At 43.3% G+C, this 8706-nt stretch overlaps 1 protein-coding gene across 2 annotated transcripts in view; it reads left to right on the top strand.

Annotated features, from left to right (window-relative positions):
• The first annotated feature begins 210 nt into the window (after positions 1-210).
• The window catches only part of LOC115114501 (oxysterol-binding protein-related protein 1), a 35002-nt gene continuing 26506 nt past the window's right edge, over positions 211-8706 (top strand). Inside the window, exon 1 of one of the 2 annotated variants that reach the window (XM_065013457.1) lies at positions 211-486. The gene's annotated coding sequence lies outside the window, so the exon portion shown is untranslated. The remainder of the gene's footprint in view (positions 487-8706) is intronic. The other variant, XM_029642782.2, reaches the window with a different exon arrangement.

Below are 8706 nucleotides of genomic sequence, written 5' to 3'. Positions count from 1 at the left end.
ATTCATGGTGAATGGGTTATAGAAGCCCCTCCCCCTGCTGTGACTGGCCAGTAGCTGTGTGACAAGGGAGGGGTAGTAAACTGAGGGGCTGATGGCTGTGTATGTGTAGAAGGGAGGGTTTGTTTGTGTGTGTGCGCACCTGTCCTCGCGGCCGTGCCCTTGGGACATCAGTAGAACAGAGTGGTAATCACTAGCGAGCCTATAGCAAGGACACAGCCGAGCAAGATCCGCTTTTATGCTGAGCTCTGCACTCTGCTTGCAGATCAGTTCAGGCACACACACTCACACACGCTCTTGCTTAAGGGAAACGCTAGGCATTTGGAGACGGAACTGTTGCACGTGCATATTAACACTCAAGCAGAGACACATGCTTTCACACTCGCACGCACGTACGTACGTTCACAGAGGCAGGCACAATTCTACCACCCAGCAGAGCATCCCGAGGACAGGAGGAGGAAAAGTGACAGCAGCACCCTCTATCCACAGGTACAGACAAACATCCTCCCTTTGTTTTTCATTGTCTTCTGAACTACTATGGGTCTATTTGCATTAGGCTGCTCTTTATAAACTGTGCTTGTTTCATTCTGAGGCTAAGTACTTGAAGGTTGTTCAAGTGAGTGTTTCTTAAATGTATTTATTTGACCTTTTATTTAAACAGGGATTCACCATTTAGACCAGGGTAGGGTCTCTTTTGCAATGTACGTAGATCATTAAAAACAGGCATTTTACATTCAGAACAAGTCATCTTGACTGCTCTGATGGTGAAGTGTGCCATTGAGTGTGCATGAAGAGGGTTTTGCATAGTGTTCAGAGCATTTACAACTTTTATCTGGTAATATGCATTTTATGACATTGGGTTTTATTGCAGTGTACTCTGTCATATTGTTAGAGCATTATAAGAGGTACCTGACGAAGAGCTGAAACTGTTTGTTTTGATAAAAAAATGAAAGAGTTGTGAATTTGTAGAGGATTTAGCAATACATTTTACATACAGTAAGGCCATGCTGTGCTCACAGTGCTGCTGTGTTTAGTGAACTTGGACTTCAACATCTGGTGCTATGACATTTCCAGAGGGAAGGTTGTATGACAATAGAGTCCCTCTGCAATACAGAAAGAGCAAGGCTGAAGTCCTGGTTTGAATGTAGTAAGTCACTGATGATAGGACTGCAATAATCAGCCAGTATTTCAGCAGCTTCATGGTAAGAAACATACACTACATGCCACCTTTCCAACAAGTCCATGTTTCACATTAGTGCCCTGCTAGAGCATCCCTGGTCAACTGTAAGTGCTGTTATTGTGAAGTGGAAACATCTAGGAGCAAAAATGGCTCAGCCGCGAAGTTGTAGGCCATACAACCTCACAGGATTGGACCGTCAAGTGCTGAAGCGCATAGTGCGTCTCTCCTCGGTTGCAACACTCGCTACCGAGTTCCAAACTGCCTCTGGAAGCAACGTCAGCACAAGACCTATTCGTTGAGAGCTTCATGAAATGGGTTTCCATAGCAGACCAGCCACACACAAGCCTAAGATCACCATGCGCAATGCCAAGTGTCGGCTGGAGTGGTGTAAAGCTCTGCGCCATTGGACTCTGGAGCAGTGGAAACATGCTCTCTAGCGTGATGAATCACACGTCAGCATCTGGCAGTCCGACGGACAAATCTGGGTTTGGCGGATGCCAGGGGAACGCTACCTGCCCCAATGCATATTGCCAACTGTAAAGTTTGGTGGATGAGGAATAATGGTCTCTGCTGTTTTTTTATGGTTTGGGCTAAGTCCCTTAGTTCCAGTGAAGGGAAATCTTAGCACTACAGCATACAATAACATTCTAGATGATTCTATGCTTCCAAGTTTGGGGAAGGCCCTTTCCTGTTTCAGCATGCCAATGCCCCCATGCACAAAGCAAGGTCCATACAGAAATGGTTTGTCAAGATCAGTGTGGAAGACTTTGACTGGCCTGCACAGAGCCCTGATCTCAACCCCCTCGAACACCTTTGGGATTAATTGGAAATCTGGCTGCGTACAGGTCTAATTGGCCAACATCAATCAGTGCCCGACCTCACCAATGGTCTTGTGGCTGAATGGAAGCAAGTACCCGCAGCAATGTTCCAACAGCTAGTGGAAAGCCATCCCAGAAGAGTGGAGGCTGTTATAGCAGCAATGTTCCAACAGCTAGTGGAAAGCCATCCCAGAAGAGTGGAGGCTGTTATATCAGCAATGTTCCAACAGCTAGTGGAAAGCCATCCCAGAAGAGTGGAGGCGGTGGTATAGTAGCGAAGGGGGGACCAACTCCATATTAATGCCCATGATTTTGGAATGAGCTGTTCGACAAGCATTTGGCCATGTAGTGTATGTCTGGAAAAAATGTATTTCCTTCTCACCTTTTCTGATTTAAAAATGACCGCTTTGAGCTGGCGTTCAAATGACCCCACAGTGGTCGGATACATTGCCTTCTGCTTGCTGGTCCTGGGCTAGTGCTGTCTGATAGCGCTCAGAATATCTAGCAGCGTTCTAGAAGATTCTATCCATAGTAAGCGATGCAAAGTGAGTGTCATAAACGAGGCTCACTGGCCAGACAGTCGAAACGGGATTGGTTGCTTGGACAACGGATCACCGAGATGTCTGAACAAGCACAACGACGTGTGTCGGCTCCATCTCTGAGTTGGATGTGTGAGATCAGACTAATGGGATTAAGACACCTAGCAGAGTGTCCAGGAGGGAGAGATGGACAGTATTAACACTAATCCATTTATCTCCATCCCTCTGTTCCTACCACGGCACAGCTCTCACTACTACTGTTTCTACTGTTGCAGCTGCCGCCTAAATAGCCATTCTTTGCCTGTTGATGATGATAATAATTTGATTGGAGCTTATATTTGTCCTATTTCACACATCTACAAGTGTGTATTATATGCATGTCAAATTGGAAATGAGTTTTTTGCATATCCCAACTCCACCTGAGACCCTCAGAGAGGGTGATTAATAGTGCCCTAAGTGTTTCCTGACTGTATCTGACCAAGGAAAACTCAGGGCCACAGTCATGTAATACTGGTGGAGCCGGGGGGTTCCGGACTGCTTAACTGATCAGGAAAAACTCCTGACCCCATGTCATGTTGAAATGGTATGGCCAGAAGATTTTCCTGACAAAGGAAACATTATGATCAAGATCCAAAGTTAACAGTGAGCCACATGTTGTTGGGTTTGTTGTGATTGTTGTGTTATGGGCAGCTTTTAGTTCTCACAGATGTTAGATGCAGTTCCAGTCCCCTCTCCAGTGGGTGAATATTCTCTGACCCAGATCATTCATTATATCCAGATTTGGACTATTATCAAAGAAGTCCAAATGATTTATCTCAGGCAGGGAGCGAGAGCGTGTGATTGGTCTTTGAATTGTGGATGTCTCGTTTGTCTTTTTCCTGCTTTGTTTTCCAATATAGACTTGATATCACCGTAGTGACTGTATTGTATGTAGGCGGTGCAGAAACTCCTTAAAGTGGAGTCTGATGCTCACACACACATACACGTCTGTGCAACTGTCTCAGCAACATCTTTGACACCGATCTCTGCCTCACACCTAAGTCACAACAAAAACACTGGCTCCATGTTATATATTTTTTTTAATCTGTAGGAACAAGAACAACTGCTGTCACTTGGTTTTTGTCACCAGTATCAGTGGTTTTGTGTGAGACTTCTAAAGTCATTCACGTACAGTATGTCCACAAAACACAATGACAGCCGCCTCCAACCCCTCAGGGAACAGCATCACAGACAGATGCCAGGCAGCCATAACCCCTCGTCTCCTGAATGAGTCACCCTGTCTTTCATCTCTCACCAGGGGAGATGGTGACCTGAGCCCAGGTCTGCACCCTGCTCTCTGCACTGACCTCTCAGCGGGCCAGCTCACTGCATGGGACCTGAAGATGAACCTAAACACTTCCTGTCATGTTTCTTTTACAGTCTGAATTTCGGGGGTCAAATGTTCAGATATGTTGAAAATACAGTTGAAGTCGAAAGTTTACATACACTTAGGTTGGAGTCATTGAAAGTTGTTTTTCAACCACTCCACAAATTTCTTGTTAAACAAACTATAGTTTGGTTATGACATCTACTTTTTGCATGACACAAGTATTTTTTCCAACAATTGTTTACAGACAGATTATTTCACTTATAATTCACTGTATCACAATTCCAGTGAGGCAGAAGGTTTACATACACTAAGTTGACTGTGCCTTTAAACAGCTTGGAAAATTCCAGAAAATGATGTCATGACTTTAGAAGCTTCTGATAGGCTAATTGACATCATTTGAGTCAATTGGAGGTGTACCTGTGGATGTATTTCAAGGCCTACCTTCAAATTAAGTGCCTCATTGCTTGACATTATGGGAAAATCAAAATAAATCAGCCAAGACCTCAGAAAAAAAATGTAAACCTCCACAAGTCTGGTTCATCCTTGGGAGCAATTTCCAAACCCCTGAAGGTACCACGTTCATCTGTACAAACAATAGTACGCAAGTATAAACACTGTGGGACCACGCAACCATCATACTGCTCAGGAAGGAGACGCGTTCTGTCATCTAGAGATGAACGTACTTTGGTCCAAAAAGTGCAAATCAATCCCAGAACAACAGCAAAGGACCTTGAAGATGCTGGAGGAAACGGGTACAAAAGTATCTTTATCCACAGTAAAACAAGTCCTATATCGACATAACCTGAAAGGCCGCTCAACAAGGAAGAAGCCACTGCTCCAAAAACACCATAGAAAAGCCAGACTGTGCAACTGCACATGCGGACAAAGATTGTACTTTTTGGAGAAATGTCCTCTGGAGTGATGAAACAAAAATAGAACTGTTTGGCCATAATGACCATCATTATATTTTGAGGAAAAGGGGGACGGTGGCAAGATGAAGGACACCATCCCAACCGTGAAGCATGGGGGTGGCAGCGTCATGTTGTGGGGGTTGCTTTGCTGCAGGAGGAACTGGTGCACTTCCCAAAAAAGGTGGCATTATGAGGCCGGAAATTTACGTGGATATATTGAAGCAACATCTCAAAACATCAGTCAGGAAGTTAAAGCATGGTCGCAAATGGTTCTTCCAAATGGACAATGACCCCAAGCATACTTCCAAAGTTGTGGCGAAATGGCTTAAGGACAACAAAGTCAAGGTAGTGGAGTGGCCATCACAAAGCCCTGATCTCAATCCCATAGAACATTTGTGGGCAGAACTGAAAAATTGTGTGCGAGCGAGGCCTACAAACCTGACTCCGTTACATCAGCTCTGTCAGGAGGAATGGGCCAACATTCACCCAACTTATTGTGGGAAGCTTGTGGAAGGCTACCCGACACGTTTGACCCACGTTCAACCATTTTGAAGGCAATGCTACCAAATACTAATTGAGTGTATGTAAACTTCTGACCCACTGGGAATGTGATGAAAGAAATAAAAGCTGAAATAAATCACTCTCTCTACTATTATTCTGACATTTCACATTCTTAAAATAAAGTGGTGATCCTAACTGACTTAAGACAGGGAATTTTTACTAGGATTAAATGTCAGGAATTGTGAAACTGAGTTGAAATGTATTTGGCTAAGGTGTATGTAAACTTCCTACTTCAACTGTATAATAAATAGAGATGACTTGATTAGAATGTTCAGTGACATTGCACTCTACTAAACAGGCCCCAGGACCTTTCGTTGTTGTTTCCATGTTTGGTTAATTCTACTCCATTATGTAAATATGTTTAGTTAAATGCACAATTGGGAGGGTAGTGAAGAGACGAAACCGCTTAGTGCCAAAGAACCCCATTTAGATGTCAACACTGTACAGTAGTGTATCTAGTATTCAATAGGACCCGTTTGCCCCAGAATCTCTTTCCTCGCTAGCGTGAAAACAAAGTTAAAGCTTGCAGCTTCAGGGTCCCATGCGGCGAGACTGGGAGCTGTGATTCTCTGAGGCTTTCGAAAGAGTACAATACAGCCACAGAGCCTCAGCGGAGCTTAAAATAGCGCTGTGTGTGCTGAGGCGAGAGGCTGGAGGGATGGGATAGGGGGAGGAGAGGAGGGTAAGAGAGAAAGAAAGCACTGGGGTACGTTACACAACAAAGTATTCCCGGATGGTTCTCCAGAGCCAAGCTACCGCTTCAGATGGTCTTGTGAGCCTTGGCTCGGGCTCCTGCTGCAACGTGAGCTCAATTAGTTTCTGTAGCTACATAGATGAGCAAGACTACCTTGTTCTGAGTAGAGTGAATTTAGTGTTTACAAGTGCTTATTTCACAGGCAGAGTGAGAATATACTATTTGTAAGGATGTTTCATCTGGTGGATATAAAAGGCAGCATATGTTATGCTAATCAAAATGGCAGTTTCTCATAATTTATGTCCTAGATTTAAATCTAGAATGTTCTTCTGTTGATATTCCTTGATCTAAGTTGAAAATGGAGAGGGGTAGATGTGGGGGATAAAGCATCTTTCAGCATTAAACAACTGGCCATGGTCAATAGAGAGGCTCATTCCTAATTGAAATGTCCTTGTATCTGATATTTTCCATTATTTCTGGTATATCTAAGCAAATCCCCTTCCAGAGCATACCGACTGGAACTAACCCTGACCTATTTAAGACAGCATCTGGTTTTGTTCTCCTTCTCGCTACAGTACCAACTCTCCCTAACCTCCATTGAGATCTCTAGAGGATGTCTTTTTAGCTGATGTGAATGTGTTGACAGGCCTACTGCACTGTAACTTGTATGGGAGGGGGGGAGAGAAGACGAAATGGACTGTTTCTGACACTATGGTGCCAGACAGCAGAATCAAAGGCATCTATTCAGCAGAATGTCAAAGGCATCTTTTTATAGGATGGATATAATTCACCCGTATTTCTTAAAAGAAATTGATGTTCCACCCTTCAGAAAGTGAGTCCCAATTCTCCACCCCTAAAGTGTGGACTTACCCACTCCCATTTGGGAGAAGGATGAAAAATCAGGACTCAGCCATTCTACATTCAAACTAGACTTTTTGTAAGTCTTACACAAGGAATGGGTTTGACAAAAATCAATCCTGTTGTATTGAATTCAGGATTCAATTTTGATGTGGTTTCAGGTATTGTATATAAAACCTGTTTACCTGGCCTTTTACCTTGTTTGATGTGTTGTTCCATCAAAGGATGGATGGAAAGTAATGACCCTATTTGTTTTTGATAAATTCACCTTTTTTTGCATCCCACCTGCCAATCTGATCATGTATTGATCACAAATAGAGCCCTTTTTGAAGCAGCTCAGCACAACCTGTTTTAGCATATTGATTCACAGGATTCTTCCTCATCTCTCTGACCTTAGCCGCAGCACTGGAGCAGGCTGGGGTAATTAACATTGGGCTAGACTCCAATTAGAGCTATAGAGAACAGACAGACAATTATAATATACAGACAGTATATTATGATCATTGTCTGATCTATCGTCTGGGTTAGAAGGGATGGAGAATGTTTTTGTATGAATCAGCACCTACTATTGTGAACTTACAAGGCAACTACATTGAGTTTTCAATTTACCATCTACCTATGTAAGTGTCCTGACATTATCAGAAACAATCTGAGGACTTCATCATTCTATCAGAGTCACTGCACTCTCCAGTGCCTCTTCTGGTACTGAAGGGTTTTTGTTTATCGTCCTCTGTATTCTCTCTTGGAATTGTTATCTGGCCTCTGGGTTTAAAGTGGTTATTTTACCTCCTGGTTATGTTCAAGAGCCATGATATATAATATTCACTAATCCTTTTACGTCATCATATAGAATAGATAACAAGTACCCTCTCACTGTTTGTCCCCCTACCTCTCAAGTAGCTATGACCTAGTGGTTATATAACACCACTGATTACAGTATGAGTTTTACGTTAGTGTTTGGCCGAGGTTGTGGTATTGTTTGTCCACATGCCCTTTTGACTGTGATGACAACAAGCTCAACAATGTGTGCATTGTACCAGAATAAGTCATACAGTAACGCACCAAGGTGAATGTCAGACAGCCACAATAGGTTGTAATAAAGGAAACAACACCTATTATTAGAAACTGCCCCTCGGTGTGTGTGTGTGTGTGTGTGTGTGTGTACATGATTGTGTGTAGGCTACGTGCACAGTGTAATGTGAAACAGTCCTTCAGGCAGGATAATTGAAGTTGTTTCTTTTTCTTTAGTTTTTTTTCTCATAACTTTAATTGAAGATGGTGGCCTCTATCTCAGATTTACAGCCTGGTTTACTGGCTCCAGTTTCTGATGGAGACAGCTGAGGCTGTTTGCCTGTCATCCTTTCCCATGGTGACTTTGGCATCTTTTCACTCTGTGGGGACTTGACTCACTTTGTTTTTGTCTTCAGTTACTGTGCTTTTTTTACTCATGGAATTCAATCAACTTCTCCCCTCAGTAGATCAGTAGGGAAAGTATTTTAGATCAAGTATTTATTTATTTACCATAGTACTTATTTTCTCTGGAAACGCATCAAAGGAGAAACTGTAACTCAAAGTAGGTTGACTTTCTTTCCAGCGGTCTCTTGAGTGGTCAAAGCCCAGGTTCTGACTGATGATGATGCTTGGTAAGAGTTTTGTTTTGTCATAGTGCCTTTTACTGCTGTCTTCCTGTTAGTGGAGGATCCATAACAGCAGCATCAGACAGGGGGGAATGGCCAGCAACCGAGCTCAGGTTGCCCAGGAAAGACACTTGATCCTGGC

The sequence above is a fragment of the Oncorhynchus nerka genome, linkage group LG9b (genome assembly GCF_034236695.1).
Source record: "Oncorhynchus nerka isolate Pitt River linkage group LG9b, Oner_Uvic_2.0, whole genome shotgun sequence".
In the NCBI taxonomy this organism is placed as follows: Eukaryota; Metazoa; Chordata; class Actinopteri; order Salmoniformes; family Salmonidae; genus Oncorhynchus; species Oncorhynchus nerka.
This window is presented reverse-complemented; position numbering and strand designations above follow the sequence as displayed.